The following is an 18,376-nucleotide window of genomic DNA, read 5'->3' on the forward strand; positions in this document are numbered from 1 at the left end:
ACGCGTAAATAAAATAACGGTGGGTGCCCCACTTGGGTCGAAGGATAAGCACGACTAACAAACACTAAAGGGGCCATATGTGCTTGGTTCGTTACAAAGACGGGTTTGTCCCGACAACAATTTTGTCGATTTTAGCACCAGTATCAAACAATCGATCTAGATATCAAGAGCAGTGGCGATGCCGCAGTCACTTTCCGGTCATCTATCTGTGATGTTACAGAATTTGTCTGGCCGATTGGTGGCCAAGAAACATGGCTGGCCTAGTGTAGTGGGTTCTGTAGTTTCATTTGACTGTATCGCTTGAAGGATAACCCGCAGTTCATACACTGAACGCTACGTTTTGTGCTGCCCTATATTACATCACTCGTGCCCGTAACACGTCACTGTACCGCGAAATTGGAAAATTGTCAACATTTTTTCGCGATTTTTTCGCTTAAAAACGTCTTTCGGGTATATGGCACTGAATGAGTGGCGAAAAGTGAGTTCTTTAAGATTAAACAAACTTGTATTTTGTCTCCATGGCCCCTTTGAGGAGAAGACTGTATGTCTGCCGTTGGTTATTTACGTGTGTACTTAAGAAAGGTTCCGTGTGGGAAGCTGTTGCCCCCTCCCTTGTTCCCTGTCAGGATGCATGGCAGGAGGCAAAATATCAGGCACTTCCAGGACTATGCCAGTCACCACGCCCGTCTCAGCTAGTCATTGAGAGGCGTGCCGCTCGCGGTGTAGTCGCCGAATCGAACAACCTATACTCAGGTGCAACCATGGTACGACAACGGAACTTGCCCGAGAGCCTCGTCACCGCATCCGACTGTTCATACTCGTATTTCGAACGTGGCGCAAGTTGTTTCCGCGACTTTTCGCGCTTATTGAGCTGAAACATTACTGCAGCAAATTGAAACAAAGTCGGTGAGGAAAAACAGCGATGTCGCGCGCTATAGGTGCAGTCTTTTTTGAAAACGCGCGCGCGTTGACGACCGGGTCGGTCGCCTAGCCGGAGTGATACACTGCCTGAGCTAATGCTGTACTCCCTCTTTACCGTATAAATGCCTCCTGAGATGGCACACAACGAGCCACCTTGAATGTGCCTAACAATATTGTTTCTATTTCCGTCCTTCCAGGCCAGATCAGGCCGAACCAGCCGCTGCCAGGTAAATATCTCGCTTCTGCGGCTGCCTGCTGTGCTTGACGTACCGATTAGGCGGACGTTTCACGTACCAGGAAATGCTTGATGTTACGGGAAGGAATAGAACAATAGCGGTTTCGAGGGCTGACAACGACTGGCGCCATTTCTTTGGAATTCTCAGTGTCATAAGACTTCATCGCCCCAGACAAGCTTTGAAGTCGGGGTTTGGCCAATGGACCCCTACCGAGTACAGTCGGTAAAACGCTTGTCTATAACAGCGATTTCAACTTCAACCAGATACATCCGAAAACTGCCGAAACATACTCGTTCCAAACATGTCGGAGGCAAAAGCGACGAGCTAAGACTTCAGAATTCCGCAGTAGTTTTATTCAATTCCCGCTCCGGCCGTGCAGGATAGGGCTGAGAGTACGAAAGCTGTGTTATAGACAAGCCTTTTACCGGCTGTACAGTTCTCGGAAATTAACTGGTTTACTTGCTTTTAAGAACTATTCAGGCAGCACTTGCAATAATTCTAGGTGCTTCCTACACAGAACGTACTGATTTCACAGAAGATATTGAGAATACCTGATGCATCCCAGAAAAAAAAATTCATTCCGTAAGAAACATTTTATGAAAGCCACCTTATAAGGGCCAAGAATATATTTACTTGAATTTTTCTATTTCTTTGGGGCACGAGGTCGCGGGTTCGATTCCCGGCCACGGCGGCCGCTTTTCTGATGGAGGTGAAAATAAAAAACGCCCGTGTGTACGAGATTGCGGCGCACGTTAAAGATCCCCAGGTGGTCAAAATTAATCCGGAGCCCTCCACTACGGCGCGCCTCATCGTCTGCGTTGTGTCGGCACGTTAAACCCTACAATCACATCCACTTCTTCTGATAATAATCAACAGGTAGCACAACACTTCCACTTTTTTTTTTTTTCAAAATTTTCGGTTGCTTTTTGCTTAGCCATCTCTTTAAGTGAAAATTTCACTGCTTTTTCAGAAAAATAGAAAAGCCTTCTCGGGCTATTCACCTGTTGCCGTCCATTTTGTTTTTTTATAAACACGTAAACGGTTTTTTCAAAGCAAATAACAACCACGCGTCACTAAAGAAAACGTCAGACGCGCCGAACAATACAGCGCCACAAAATATAGTGTTAATTCGGAAGAGCAGTGCCCGCTTGTTGTCCAGATTTCTGGCTGCTTTCATCGGCTATACAAGCTCGTTACAGTTGCGCAGCGGTTACTGATGTTAAATGAACGTTATAATCGCAGCCTTGCCCGAGTTACCAGTAACCAAACTGCTGCAGCTACCTGGGAAAGGAAAAAATTGCGAAGGACCATCGGCACAAATTTATTGTCACGAATGAATGAAACATTCGCCGAGGCTTTTCTTGCACCTGCGTGTCGTGCACCCATGTTAGGTAACAGAGAGAGAAGAACTATGTTTGCAACATATTAATGTAGTTAACATGTTATTGATGAACTTAATTTCTCATGCCATCCTTGAAAATGTTGTTTGTCCCTCCGCGGTGGCTCAGTGGCTAAGGCGTTGCGCTGCTACGCCCAAGGACACGGGTTCGATATCGGCCGCCGTGGCTGCTTTTCAGACGACGGCAAACAGCGAAAACGCCCGTATATTGACATTTCAGCGCGCGTTAGAGATACCCAAGTTGGCAATATTCATTCGGAGCCTTTAACTGTGGTGCGCCTCACAGCCAAGACGTAGCTTTGCCGCGTTAAAACGCACAGTGGATCAGAATCGTCTTTGTTGCTGGTATTTTGCATTGTATCTGAGGGTATACCTGGGATTTTGTGCTCCCGCTGCACGAATGGGTTTGCATAAAAGCTACAGCGCAGCTGAATGAATGAATGAATGAATGAATGAATGAATGAATGAATGATAAATAAATAAATAAATAAATAAATAAATAAATAAATAAATAAATAAATAAATAAATAAATAAATAAATAAATAAATAAATAAATAAATAAATAAATAAATAAATAAATAAATAAATAAATAAATAAATAAATAAATAAATAAATAAATAAATAAATATGAATAAATAAATAACCGAATAAAACTGAACTCCCTTAGCGTTCAATGAAGCGGCGAAAAATATCGGTGAAACCGTTGTCGCTTGTTTCTGGAGCCTTCTTTCCGTGCATATCTCTTTCGCAGATTCACCTGAATTCTTCAACTACCCGGCTTCTCCCCGCGCCCACCAGCGTCGGGGGTCGAACTACGGACCTTGGTACTTTGACACGACGCCGCCCCCTGCTGCTCTGCCGTACATTCCTTCTCAAATGGGCGACAGGCTTCCGAGTACGCACCCTCTTCGCCCTAAGCCCGCAACGAAGAATAGTGCTGCTCACAAAATGCCAATCTTGCCACCAATACTTTAATCTTATGTCCGCGAAGTTTGTTTCTCCGCTTCCTTCGTCTCCTCCTTCCTCTTCCTCTTTTCTTCGCAACTATGACTACAAGCACAGGCCAATCGTCCTTGTTGGACCTGCGTTCAGCCTTAAAAGGGCCATGATGACAAAATGCAAGTTTGGTTCATACATTCACAAAAGTTTGCCTCGTCAGAATCATGCTGACACCACTTTAAACGTAAACTTCGCTCAAATAAGCCACAAAATTAGGAAAAAAAAAGAATAGTCATGCGACCCACTAGCTCATTTCTCGCAACAGAACCTATGATGTCATACCAGCTAGCTGTGCGATTGGCCAAGGCCGGCGAAAGCAAACGCGAATCAGGCAGAGCTTGTGAGCTTGCCGAACGAGCTATTTGCGCTTAAATATAGGGCACTTTCTTTTTATAGCAGCAAGAATAGTGGGATGTCAAACAGTGGAAGTTACAAAATCACACGTAAACATAGAAGTACCGCTGCGTACTGCTGTTGGTACTGCGCGCACTATGCTTGGTTTGCATGCACAGCCCTGCGAGGCTTTGGGGTTGTCTCAGACGACACTGGCCTATTGATGCAAGCGACGGTGTCTTACATGACCATATATTTGTCGGGCGAGCATTATGTTTCAAAAAACGATTATTTTCTACATCAATAAAAACAAGCCAGGTTTAAGTATACGGTCAAAAACAAACCAAAGGCCGTAAACGGCTTGCCATGGTATGGTGGCGCCATCTAGGTTGAGTAACCCTAAGCAAGTCTCCACTCCACACCAAGTTTACCTGAAAGACCTGTTCTTATGATGACATTGCAAACCGCGTTCAAACACACGTTCTGGCGCGAGAATCGAAATTTTCGCTTAAATTGATTAATTTCGCAGTTAATAAAGCATCGTTTGCTTCCGGACAAGTGCTTGGGGCACTATAGAACACGAAATCTTTCGAATAAAATTAGCGTGTATTTTCTCTTCGTGGTCCCTTTAAGGTTAGGTAACCATAGCGTTAAGCCTAACGACGTGCCAGGCAACGTCAGATTCGTTACACGTCAAGCTGCGGTACCGTTTGACGACGTCACACCTCCAGCCCACGTCAGGTCGCCGCATAAAGGGCGAAACACACGTGCGTCGGGCGCCACGTTTCCACGTGCCTTTTTCCGTACGCGGAAAGCGGTCAGGAACACGCATGAAGCCTGCAGGACCGGTTTTGGGGACGGAACGAACGCGATCGGAAACCCGTCCCTCTCCGCACGTGTGTTTGGCCCTCAATACCGGGCTCCCCTTCCCGGGATGCACTAGTAGTCCCTAGGCCACTGCATACCGCGTTCTGAGCCGCCACGTTCCTGATTCGTCGCAGTCAATGGTGCCGCTACGCAGACGCATACCCCTGTTCTCTGCATGCCAACGGGAATTTTGCGCCCAGTTCGTGGTTGCGCGGATCTCGAGACAATGCGTTTTTCGCCAAGTTATCCAAGTTCTAATACTGCCGCAATGTTCACGTATTGCAAGACGCTCGATCGGCCCGCATGGCGCTCCAGCAACTATGTTCGGCTGGTTTAAACCGCGCGCTAAACGCCACCCGATCGCCTGAAAAGAAAGCACCATGCACCAAGACGTGTCAGCTATGATTGCTACTCCATATGTGACAATTCCTCAATTGAGACTTACGGCCTTCTTTCCCTGTTTTGCAGGCACGTTCGCTCCGGAGCGCGAGTAAGTACACGTGATTCGCCCTCATCCTCAGCGCTCGCTGGTCAGCACTAAATTAAAATTATACCTGTAGCATGCCCAGAGAGCCTAATTGTCAAGCCCGATTGTTGTGTGACAGATAGCAGCTGACACAGACCTTTGCAGCCGATTGAGGTTTGTGGATCGCGCTACCTCTTCCTGTTAGTCGGGCTCGGTAGCATCATGGGAACATCTCAGAGACATTTTTCAGCGTCACTATAAAGAATTCAGCTGTAGCTTTGAAAGGCCAAGCAGCCAGACAGTGCTCATCATTACCAAGTACGAGTCAAATTCTGTAAAAATATATCGGGGGAACAAATAAAGCGTAATCATTATTATGGACTGCGGTTACCTCTGTCACGCAAAGAAATGACCTACGAAGCGCCTACAGACGAAATATAGGCCGGCTCGGATGGCCATGCAACGAAAGGGTGATCACACTTCAGGTCAGAAAGGACGGTATACTGTATACCGAAGGAACTTTTGGTAAAACATTCTAGTTCAATTTAGCCTAAAACAAGTAACCTGTGAGAGACATTTAATGTGCGGAAACTGTGTGGCCTAATGTAAATTACAAAAATGAGCCGTATACCTCTTAACTGTAAGCCACTTGCATTAATTGGGGAACGAAATGTGCGATCGATGGAAACAATCGGCACATGTGTTGCGCTTTCATCGTGATTATATACGTCACCCACAAATTACCTGCACGCTTGTGCTTTTCGTCAATCCTCTTCAACGTACATTGATAATCAGAGAGGTTAAGGATGGCAACGAGGAAATTAATCGTGCTGGCCTGAGCGTTTCATAGTTCTTTTTTAAAAGAAAGGCTTCTTTTCCCAAATAACGTTTTTTTTTTTGGAAGATACTCTTTCTTGGGCTACTTAAACGTGAAAATTTTGGTTCGTCTCTTTATCTGTCGGTCCCTTAGCTACCAGACCAAAAGGTAAAGTAATTAGGACGCGAGAATCTTATGTAGGCAAAACATTTCCAAGCTACTAGATCTAACAGTATACTTCATACTTCCCTACATCGTCAGCAAAGAGAAAGCATTAGTCATAGTTCGATGAAAACAGATATACAAAACTAATACTATCAAAGTATTTTGAATAAAAAATAGACGTGCACATTATTTTTCGCGATAGCGAATAGAAAAAAACTGGTATTTATTTTGGTTTTTGCGGTATTGCTGTGTTGCTCTGTTTAATTTCTCTGTTATTGTTTACTACTGCCATAGCCCCATTTGACGGCTGCAGTATGTACAAATAAATAAAATAAATAAAAACAGTATCGTAACCACAAACTACATAAAGTATCTTAAGCTTAAAGGGGCCATGCAGACTAAAGAAATGTTTGTCCATTCGAAAGACTACCGCGTTAGATTCAAACTGACACCACTTTTAGCGTAAAATTCGCCCAATTAAGCTAGATAATTAGGGCAAAAGGGAATGGTCATGCGACCCACTAGCTCATTTCCCGCAACAGAATCTGTCATATGCCCAGCCGTGCGATTGGCTGAGGCGGGAAAAAGAAAACGCTAATCATACAGGGCTTCTAAGCTCGGCGAACGAGCTATTTTCGCTTAATTTTGGGGCACATTCTTTATTATATCAGCAAGAATTGTGGGGGGAACAACTAAAGCTGCGAACGAACACGTAAACTTAGAAGTACCAGTGCGTGCTGCAGTTCGTACTTCGCTTATTATGCTTGTTATAGCTGCACAGCAGTCCGGTGCATAGCGGTTGTCTCAGACGACCTTGGCCGGTTAGCGTAAGCGACCCTGTCTTACGTAATTGTCGAACACACCCCATGTTTCTCGAAATTATTACTACCTACCGCAACAAAAACAAGCCAGGTGCCGGTGCAATTGCGGTTGTCTCAGACGACCTTGGCCGGTTAGCGTAAGCGACCCTGTCTTATGTTTCCCGAAATTATTACTACCTACCACAACAAAAACAAGCCAGGTGCAAACACGATCAAAAACAAATCAAAGGCGAAAGCGATGGAGAGAAGTTTCATAGTGTCATCTAGGTGGATTAACAGCAAACCAGCCTCCGCAGTTTTAACACAGTTAGCCTCCGCTCTGGCCCGGAAGCTGCCCCTGAATAGGGTCCCTAGAACCATACCCGCGTGGCGCAAAATGTGCCTTACCGCCCGTATTTTGAACGTGACACGAGATGTTTTCGCGATTTTCATCTTTTACATTCCAGCAGCAACTGGAAAAAAGACTATATGTGTGAAAAAGAAGACGGTGTTTTGCATTAAGCGCAATCTCGTTTCAAAACGATCACGCGCGTTGACATCCGGGTCCGTCGGTTGACGGAGTGACACATTACCTGATTATAGAAGTTTGTTTGAAGACTCGCCATGTGACGATATGGCAGACGGCACGAAACACACGATTTGGCCGGAGAATCAGCATTTTAGCTTAAAATGATTAATTTCTCGGCGAATAAAGCATCACTTTCTGCGGGAAAGGCGCCGGGGGCACTAAAAACACTAAATCGTACGAAAAAAAAAACTTGCCAAACAGTAACAGGACCCATCACGTCGCGCCCTAGCAGTGCGAACTTCGCAAGTTGAATTTATTTCTATATATACGAACCACTGTTGTGTTTATAATTGGATGGCCGATAAAGGATGGGAATAGTGTGAGAGGAGAGATGGGGAGAAGGGAGGGGCTGTTACGTGGAAGGGGCTGCACATAGAGTTTCATACTAATACGCTAGAGGTGACACTGGCGCTAGTGTCTTAGCGAGCCACCGAATAGCGGGTATACAACCCCCCATGAGGCGACCATGCCTGGAGGATGCGTGATTTGCGAACTTGGCTTTACCCAGCCGTTATCTTGACTTGACTCAAAGAATTTTTTTTTTAAATACAAAACCTGTAAATAATGTTTCATGCGTGTGTAAATTATACTTATTAATCGGAAAAAAATGTTCTCCCTGTTAATTTTATACTGAGGTTTAGAAGAATTCTTCTATCAGAGGGGAAAATATTTGTAAAGTGCATACACGGCTGAGCTTAGCGGAGCCCATGATTAGGCCGTTTAAGCGGCGAAGCGTTCGCTTTTTTGCGTGCGAGTCGGTGATGGCGGGCGGCTGAAGCAGTGCGGCTGTACTGAATTCCACAAGTTTTCATGATCCCGGGCGGTAGCAGCGATTGTGCGTGCGCCTTGTTCACGCCAGTCATTACAGGCAGCTGATTACCGGCGGCTAAAGGCAGCTTAGCAGACGACAGTTGCATCGGCGGAATCGTTCTGTGCATGCGACCTATCCTCGCTTGTTTTACCGCTTTCTACCATGATAAGGTGCTGACCACGATCAACTTAGAGGTTACCCACCCGTCGGACGTAGCTCCCAAGATATTGTTTTGTGAAGAAAAATTAGACGGCTGTACACATATGCTTACTGCTGGTAAAGGTTTTCTTATTTGGCTTAGCCGCTACCGCGCTCGTGTTGTTCTCGCAAGCGCCGTCATGAATGGGAACAGCGTACTCGCACCGTTTACCTTGTGCAGAATCTCGTGTTCGCGTCCGTCTTCAGAAATGCCGTAGAACATGACTAGTTCTAGTGTAGGAGCTACACGGCGATGCTACTGCTTTGCGCGTCCACATCATTCCAGCCGAACAGTATTTCATAATTGCAGCCACTGGAATCGGGCGCTAACAGCAATTCTGCCCCGTAACGAGCCCTCGACGCTTTCGATGCCGAAACCGAAACTGATAGCGCAGAAAAATCCAAAGCGAAGTGCCCATAACAACCGCCAAGCTTCAAGTTAAGCCAACGAAAATCACGAGTCTACGTCACACAATCAGCCCCGTGGTCGTTCAACGATTGCAGCGCCACTGTCCCCTCTAGCGTATATTAGTATGAAACTCTACGGGCCTGCAGAAGGCTATCGTCGTTTGACCTTTCCAGCGGAACGAGCCGATAAGCAGCCAATTTTACACAAGAACTTATTGGTGTAATCTGAACGCCAACATGGTAATGTCTTGTGAACGTTGCACGTAAATAATTTATCAGCCAATGATGACACGCCTGAAGTCGTCTTGCGTTGAGACCGTCGGGACTGCGGCTCATTTTGCGAGCAGGTTCATCGCTTTCACATAATTTTGTCCGTTAAGGTGTTACGACATCCGCGACATCGTAAGGCCTGTAGGATGGTAATAGTTTATTCTCTGGGGTGCTTTTCCTTGGCGTGTGTCTGCCGACATCGACTTCATTTACCACATGCATTTCCTACTCTGCATTGCTTCTTTTTTGTTCAGGAGGAGGTCCTCGCTGACACTCGTGGTTTGCACTGCGTGCATGCTGATCGGCTTGGTCGTCGCTATTGTGGTGATCATACTCGTCTATATGTTTCCAGGTAAGCTATCTCACGCTATAACACGCAGCTGAGGCAGTTCCTTTTCTTTCGTGGCAGTTGTGTTGCGCACGCGAAATACTCGTATGTGATAGTAACACTTACCCTGTCATCAACATGCTTGCGGTCAATTAAAGGCACGCGTTTAAATGCGACTACTCTATATTCTCATGAATTGCAAGCGGGTGTGGACAAACCGTTTATGTCTGCCTGCCTGCCTGTCTGTCTGCCTGCCTGCCTGTCTGTCTGTCTGCCTGTCTGTCTGTCTGTCTGCCTGTCTGTCTGTCTGTCTGTCTGTCTGTCTGTCTGTCTGTCTGTCTGTCTGTCTGTCTGTCTGTCTCTGTAGTAGTAGTAGTAGTAAAGTAGTAGTAGTAGTAGTAGTAGTAGTGGTAGTAGTAGTAGTAAAGTAGTAGTAGTAGTAGTAGTAGTAGACGTGCTTCCAGGGTGAAGAAAAGATAAGGAAGTGCACTATCCGTCTCTCCGGGCTAACCACTCTCCCCTTCTTCACGGCTAGACGTCAGCGCTAGCTCGATTCCTCCTCGCTTTGCTCAGTGCGTGGCATGTGACCAAATGAAGAGGTGCCTCGGCAGGGGTCCTCTCCCAGAGCTGAAGTGCCAAACTCATTTGCGGTGAGCGACGTGTTTGTGCGTGCGTTTTCCCTCTCCAGCAACCGGTGCGGCAGCCGTCGATGACCCCCATAAAGGCTACCGTAACAGTTTTAGAAAGAAAAAAAAAACGCGCACGAATACGCGTCATTCTTGTGTGTTTACGTTGACGGTGACGTCACACCCCATCTTCTGATGAGCGTAGGGAGAAGAGAGGAGCGCTGTCTCCCCTTGTGCTTTGCTTTGCGGACAACTGCTCTGCTGCCTGATTTTTTTCTGTGTCGAAACTATATCCGTGATCTTAACCACCTTTGATGGGTCGGTATGCTCAGGCGGGGCCCAAGTGCAGACAGCACACACCGAGGCCTTCATTTTTTAAGACGATCGCCTTTCTTGGCCTACCTAGACGACAAAATATGCGTCTATTTGTCGCTCAGCTGCCGGGCCAAAGTTGGACGAATTCCTGAACGAAAAGTACATACAGGCAGCACCGTTCCAAACCCATGGAAATGGTTGCGTGAGTCATACATATCAACATTGTTCAGCCAGACTCAAACTCTTGTCGTATTTGGAGCACGAAATAACTATATAACTGACAGTAATATTAAACGTACGACTGGTTTTAATTACAAAGTCGTAAAAACGCGTCCAAAACAGGAGGCGAGGTAGACGCAAGTAAAACAACCCTGTTTTCAAGAGAAATGGAGAGAGAGCAAGAAAACAGACTGGGTGGGTGGCTTCGCTGCTCACGCACCCGCGTACGGGACGATATCTAAACTCTGGTGTGATCGCTTTGTATTGCAATCACGCGGGTACATGGGTAGCCCAATCACTGCGCAGCCGAGCAGAAGCAATAGAACGCAGCACTGGATCCCCACCTAACATCCTCTTGTTCGTTCGGTCCGTGCCCTCTTCATGGCTTTGTCGGCGCTAAGACGTTGCCTGGCTTTTAATAGGGGCGCTTTTATTGCATCATGGGCTGTGAAAAAAGAGACGACAATTTTTCTACGAAATTCAGCCCCCATCAGAGGGCCGAGGTCCGCTGTTGGCACCCGGACTCGTTGTGTGTAACGCTACCTTACTGGCACGGCCGAGGAAACTGCAAAGATAGTAGCAATATATCCTCGCCTCTACGCACGTCAATATGGCTCGAATGTTTACCGGGCTCTCGACCTGTAAACGCACTTCTTAGCGTAACCCATGCTGCGCGAGATAGCCCTTAAAGAAAAGAATGTGCGGTTAACTTCTCGATATGCTTCCTAAAGCCTATGGTCAGCAGCTGATTATGCTATGCCTAGTTTCAATTCAAATTTTTGGGGCTTAAGACGCCGAAGCTACACATGAGCGACGAGGTAAGCCGTAGTGGCTCGTTCCGGATTAGTCCTGACACATCCGCCTATTTCCGTCCTTCAAAGGTCTTAAACATTCGCCGAAATCTCCACATACGGGCGTTTTCGCTTTTCGCCTCCATCAGAAAAGCAGCCGCGTCCTTGGGCTCAGCAGCACAGAGTCTTGGCCACTGAACTACCGCGGCGGGTATTACGCATTGTGTGGAACACATACACGCCGTACACTGACAACGCAAAAAAAAAAATTGCGGCGTGAGTGATCATTTTAAAGCCACCTTCTAGTTTTAGAGTCATTTCGTATAACTGAAATTATTGAATATGGTGTTAGAACATACCCAGACTTGGGACAGCATTCCTCAATAAGGTGCTCATTTGTAACTCGTAAAAATTGCACTTTCTTACATTAAGAGAACATGATGGGGCTTTCGTTTTTCTCTAATTGATAGGCGCAAAATAAGGTGTGATGTGATTTTCGCATCTTCTGGATGAACAGAATTCATACGAGGCGTGGCTTGAGGCTCCTGCTTCCTAAGGGATCTTTAAGGTGTGAGGACACATAAGGGCGAAAAAAAATTACAATAGAAATTCATTTGCCCAAACTATACATTTTGGTTATGCGCTGCAAGATGTGCGCTGAAATATGCACTGGATTTATCACAGAAAACTTACTGCTGCAGGCTTAGTTTCAATTAATTGCATATAAGTCGAAGCTCTTGACACTTTCATCATAAATAACGAGTATCCGCTGAAAATACGATGCGCCAATGCCTTATGCCTATGAGATGCTTTGCTTTTTCGCCGTGAGATAAATAGCTTAAATTTGGATAGAAGCCAAAACCTTGAGCTACACACAACTTGCAGCCGTTTTCTTGGGCGAGGGCATGCGAAAGCAACGCTGCACAGCTCACTGGAGCTGTCGGCAAACTCCGCATCTATTTTGAGCGCACCAGCGCCACAACACAGGACTGACTGCGTCATATAACGAGCTTCGTTATCATTATTGCTCGTGCCAAATAAGCAGATTCATCTGAACAATACAATTTCGTAGTAAAAAATAACAGAGGGAAGTTTCGCGCCGGCGTCATCACCGATTGTTTCGTCGTATACCGGGTAGGAATGGTCCACTAAATAGACCCTGGCATGGCTCATGAACAACGTGAAAAGTTGCGTGTGGCTGCAAAACAGCACAATATTATCGTAAAAGATTATTTGAAGTAGTTTCATTATTGAAAAGAGGAGCTGTGAGACATGTACATTCCAGTGGTTATTAGGAAGTTCCATGTAAGAATAACCCTAACATTTCTGTCGATTTCGGTGTTCGAGAACGAAAAGAAGCCACGTGGCTAGCCAAGACAAGTCGGAGAGGAACGTTTCTAGCTGCTAGTGGTGCCCAGGACGGCGCGCGATGGCAGCGACAGATTTCTCTCTACTAGATACACACTAGCGCGAAAACTCTCCGCCTTTGAACCACCGGAAGGTTTCTCGGCGGACAGGTCACCTTAGTTGATGCTCCACAATCTTCGTGCAGAGGTACTGCAGGGCGGAGCGACGACTGCGACCGAAAGGAACGAGCTCCGGTTCGACGACCCGTTTCCCGACCACGTCACAGTGCCTCCTCCGCCGGACCAAGAGTAAGGGGAGCAGCTGCACGCGCCGCAGTTCCGGGCTGACGGGGAAGAACGAGACGGAAGAGCGGAGTACACCTGAGAAAGGGCCACTGGAGCACGTTAGAAGAACTTTATTTGCGCGCGCATTTATGTTATTTTCTTCTTTTCTCGTGAAATTTGTGACGCCTGATTACGACTTCTAAATAGAGCGGAGCCTTTTCAATCAATAAACGTCTATTAAGGGTTGGTTTGCGGAGACTGCCGCATGACGCTTCCTCCTGTGTACTCGCGGCGCGATGTACCAGAGCACCACCGCGCCACTCTACTTCACAGTTCCCGCCACCCAGGTAACGTGATTTTGTAGCGCAAGCTACACTGGCCGAGGTTGAGCAGTTTCGGGTGGACCTTGAATGGCCGTGTTGCCCAAGCGTGAGGAGCATTGGATTGAATTGGATGTGATTGTATTAAACTGGATTGTATTGAATTGGATTGAAAATACAATCCAATTGGAGTACGGGTGTGCAGAGAATTGGGTCTGCACATTCGCCGGTCTGCGCATTCCAGAGGAGTGACGTCATAGCCGCGGCAGTCGCACTGGCGCCGGCGCGTGCCCAGCTGTGCGCCTCCGTTGCGTAGTAGCCAACTCTCACGCTGCGCCGGAGCCGCTTGATAGCCGTTTCGCGTGGCTCCTGGATAGCCGTGCTGCGCATATGCGAAGAGCAGTGACGACTGGACTGGACCGGATTGGCTTGGATTGAATTGGATTGGACTGGACTGACCTGGATTAGATTGGGTTGAATTTGATTGGAAATAGTTTTAGCAGCAGTAAGCATGATAATCAGCTAATCCTAGACAACCAGGAAGCCTAAGAATAACCAGCTGAACCTTAGGTCACGCGACGTATACCCTGGCATAGCCGACCTAAGCCACTGCTAACTTCTTTGTTTTTTGCACCATTCATGCTGAAGCCGACGATGGTCGCTTCTATGGCTTTCAGGAAACTATGTGACCATATTCTGAGTCTCTAATCTCCTCCATGTGATTCCTTAGATCGGCTGAGTGGAGGATACTGCCATGATTTTACACGCTGAAATCGCTTTCAAAGAACTCGTCGGCTGGAGGCTGGAGTGGAAAAGAGATTCAGAATATCGGCCATAGTCTCCATTACTTTAGTACTACACTGTGAACAGGACGCTTTTTTGTCGACGGGGTACGCACCAAAATGCCACTTGAAGCACATAACTTGCAGGTCGTGCGGGACAGCAGCTTGACATTACGAAGGGTGGCCATGCAATTTCTACTGTCTCTGTCACACGTGACTCCGAGACGTTTCCGCGGACGGCAACATGTGCTGTCACATCACAATAAGAGTATTCTGGAATAAATCTAAGGAACTGTATAAATAAGCGAATCTTTAATGTCCTAGCCCATTGAACACCGATATGCTCTGCAAGAAAGCCACTTTCTCTGACGATCATAATGAATGGCCGGAATTGAACGTGGGTCCGTCGCGTTATGAAACCGGTGTGTATCCGATTGCTTCGTATCGAAATGGTCGAAGCGAACGCTAAGCAGCAGGTACCGATCCAAGCCTTTGTCGTGGGCCGAATAGTTTATTCCACCCCATATCTTAAGCTGACAACGACAGAAACGAACAAAATAGACGGCCGTATTAGACGCACACACGAGGAGGCGCTACGTCTTCTTCCCGGCACTTCAACTGCCAGACTAGAAGGTTTTTTTTTTTTTTTTTCACAGGAAAGGCAGCGATTTTGTCGAAGCCCACCTAATGGGACCATACGAACACCTCTCTCGCTGCCCAACCGGAAGGCACATCCTCCAAAACCTAAGAATAGGACACCACAACCTATATCAGAATGCAGCAACTATTCCTCAAAATGTCCATGCTCACATAATAGCCAAACCACTACCCCGTAACATGAATCCTACGTACCACACCAATCCGAGGGAACAACGAGCCCGCGCCTTGCACAAGAAGTACGAAAACGACCCACTAGTCGTGTACGTAAATGCAGCGGAATACCGACACCACGAGGCCTTCACCGCAATCGCTGTTCGCACTTACCCCAAAACCCGCACCCTTGAGTCCATCACAGTCCGGACGCCCATCCCAAAACCGGTGGAAGAGGCGGCTATAGCGGTCGCCCTTTCACTCAAATCTCCGGCAACAGTCATTAGAGATTCTAAAACCACTTTCCAAAATTTTGTCGCTAGACACATATCTTCAAGGGCGCTGAAAATTTTACTCAGGAACCCCCCCCCCCCCCCCCTGAAATCCCCTGCACAACTGATCTGGACCCCCGCGCATTCCGGGCTAGAGGGAAACGAGGCGGCTCATTGCCTAGCCCGAGGACTTAGCATCCGGGCTGGGCCGAGCCTGTATCGCTACCACGGAGCCCGATCCGCGCGGGACCGTCTGATCGGTTACCACGACATTACTACCTATTACCTTCTCTTCCGCCGGAAAAGTCCTGAGGCACATAAATCCGTAACAGAGCAAAGTCACGTCTGGCGCCAACTCCAGACGGGTGTCTTCCCCAATCCGGCCATTATGACCCATATCCACCCCAGGCTTTACACAACCTCGGCGTGCCCTTTATGTGGAGCCCATGCCAACCTGGCCCACATCACCTGGGATACCGCAGGACCCTTGCCCCGAAATCACTTGTAAGGAGAGGTAAGAGGTCTCGCTACGAAGCCCCGATCCGGACTTACAGGCACGCTGGTGAAGAGGCCGGAAGAGGTCGCCGAAAGGCACCGGCCTACGGTTACCACGAGCTCTCCCACCTAACTCGAGACGTCGTGGAGGGGTGGACGGTTAGCCATTGCCCGCCACTAACATTAGGACTTCAATTCTGTTTGACCCATTTCCACAACCAATTCTCTCTCTCTCTCTCTCTCTCTCTCTCTCTCTCTCTCTCTCTCTCTCTCTCTCTCTCTCTCTCTCTCTCTCTCTCTCTCTCTCTCTCTCTCTCTCTCTCTCTCTCTCGTAAGCGGAGGGCTGCAGGACTTGTGTTTCGAAGCTTTCAATTTGTCTGTTGTTTTCCTAGTGTCCAAGGAGGCACCTAGCATGGTTTTGAGAGCGGCTTGGACAGAAGAGGGGGGTGTTGCGACCGGGCGGGGGCACCCGATCCGAGCTCCGTGGCCTCCGACATACGAGTGGTAGCGTGTATGATGCGAGCGGCCAGCCGCTGTTGCAGCCGTCAAGAAGTCCAGAAGCCGTAGGCTAACGTAACTGTTTACTTCATAGCGAGAGGTGAGCCGAAGCCAAAGAACAATGCCCCGACGGGCGAGGTTACAATACAGGACTCGTGCAGAGCGACAACATCGATTCGCTGCTCTAACAGGAATGGTTTACAACGCTTGGGCAGCTCTATTTATACCCAAAAGCGATAACGGTCAAACGCAACAGGCTGGAACACGCCGCGAACGTCACAGACACACACAACACTCTTTCCAGAGTTCGTAAGCCGTTCATAGCCTCGGGCACGTTGAGTCCGAGAGAGGGGAGAGAGGAGGACTCCGTTGCGATCGACGGGGCCTCTGTGTCCTTGAAGAGCGTGGAGACGAGCCTTGCAGGCAGCCACCGAAGTTTTGCCGAGAGCAAAGCGCGGCTTTGTCGCAACTTGTTGCCGACATGGTGGCGCGTGTTTTCAAAGGCGCACGAGTGGCTTCGCTGCACAGCCGAGGAGTGATGCGGGGAAGTACTGCGGCGCTGGCCGATTCGTAACAGGGGGTTAAATTCTAGCACCTCAGTTAACTAGAACATCACTAGCCGCTCATTTATTAAGTGCGAATGCACTTTATAAGCGACCCCAAACCATCCACCGCCGGCGGCGGCGGCGGCGGCGTCCGCAGTGCTCCTCTATATTTAAAAAAGAAACGGCATCCGGCGCCAGGTTTCGATCCGAGGACTTTGCGGCCGCAGCGCGACGCTCTACCGACCAAGCCACGGACGCGACGCTGATATCAGTGTTAGTGACGCGCCTTATATCTTTAACGCATTCAAACTACGTCGTCAGCGGCGTGCGTTGGCGACTCAGCGGCGTTATAGCGGCTTGATAACTGCGTGGTGTACACGTGATACTACAAACCCGATGGAAAAGATGGAAGAGAAGGCGGCGAGGCGGTGGGCTGCGGGGGCCGAGCGCAAGCGCCGCAAGCGGGCCGACAACCGTGCATTCGCACTTTCACATTCTCCCCCTCGGGGAAATGCGGGGGAATTTTTGTTAATTAATTTTTTCAGGGAGTGTAAACATCCTGGAGGAAGACGAAAACGACTATTTTTGTCTTCCTTCACACTGTGGCACATACCGCACAAAAACTTTCTACTTCTTACCGGTGGCTTAGCAGAAAAGGCAGCCCTGTAACAATTAAAGTCAAACCCGGTTACAGCGAAGTGTTATATGCACCGCGATTAGTTCGATATATCCAATAATTCGATATTGCCAAACCCGTCTATAACGAGTTTTTGTTACGAGTTCGCAATACGTGGGACCTCCCTCCCCCGCACCCCCCCCCCTCCCCCCGGCCATTCCCACATAACGAAACGAACACAAAGCATGACATTACCTTACACAAAACAATCCATCTATTGCATGAATAAAGCTACTTTCCGCCTTAACTTCCTACTTCGCAAGAAAGGGGTGATTTTCGTTTCCACTTTCGTTTTTTTTGAACCAACTAGCACCGCATTTTCTACACGAGACATCGTTTACACCAGCTAGGCGTCCTTCAATGTCGAAGCAATACTGGCGGATGACATCGGCTGTCAAAAGAGCCTCATAAACGGTCGGACGGCTTTACGTTGTGGCATCCTCAGTCTCTTCAGTGCCTTCAGCAGCACCAGCTGCTATTACATCGGTGATGGTGTGCGCGCTCGAGGGATTCACAGTGACGGCAACATCGTCATCAACACTCAGGAAATCCCTTGAGGAAACTCCTTTCGGCGCAACATCTGGAACGTTGGCGAGCTCTTCGCGCAGTTCGCCGATGATCTCTTGGTCCGGACTCACTGGCTGGATGGGTTCCAGCGTGAATACCGTGCGTCGGAAACAGTTACGGGAGGTTTCGGGCGTCACGTTGGTGTAAGCGAGGCTCAAGATCTCAATCATGGCCAATCAGCACCTCAATCCCGCTTCGAGACCACGCATTTCGGTGGAAA

General features: G+C 48.0%; 1 long non-coding RNA gene across 1 annotated transcript; it reads left to right on the forward strand.

Annotated features, from left to right (window-relative positions):
* Positions 1–9,542: 9,542 nt before the first annotated feature.
* LOC144166762 (uncharacterized) lies at positions 9,543–13,294 on the forward strand. Its single transcript, XR_013321761.1, has 2 exons — positions 9,543–9,633; positions 13,113–13,294. It is a non-coding gene; the product is annotated as an uncharacterized LOC144166762 (long non-coding RNA).
* The last annotated feature ends 5,082 nt before the right edge of the window (positions 13,295–18,376 follow it).

Source organism: Haemaphysalis longicornis, unplaced genomic scaffold (assembly GCF_048455015.1).
Source record: "Haemaphysalis longicornis isolate Haplotype H1 unplaced genomic scaffold, Haemaphysalis longicornis Haplotype H1 scaffold_19, whole genome shotgun sequence".
Classification (NCBI taxonomy): domain Eukaryota; kingdom Metazoa; phylum Arthropoda; class Arachnida; order Ixodida; family Ixodidae; genus Haemaphysalis; species Haemaphysalis longicornis.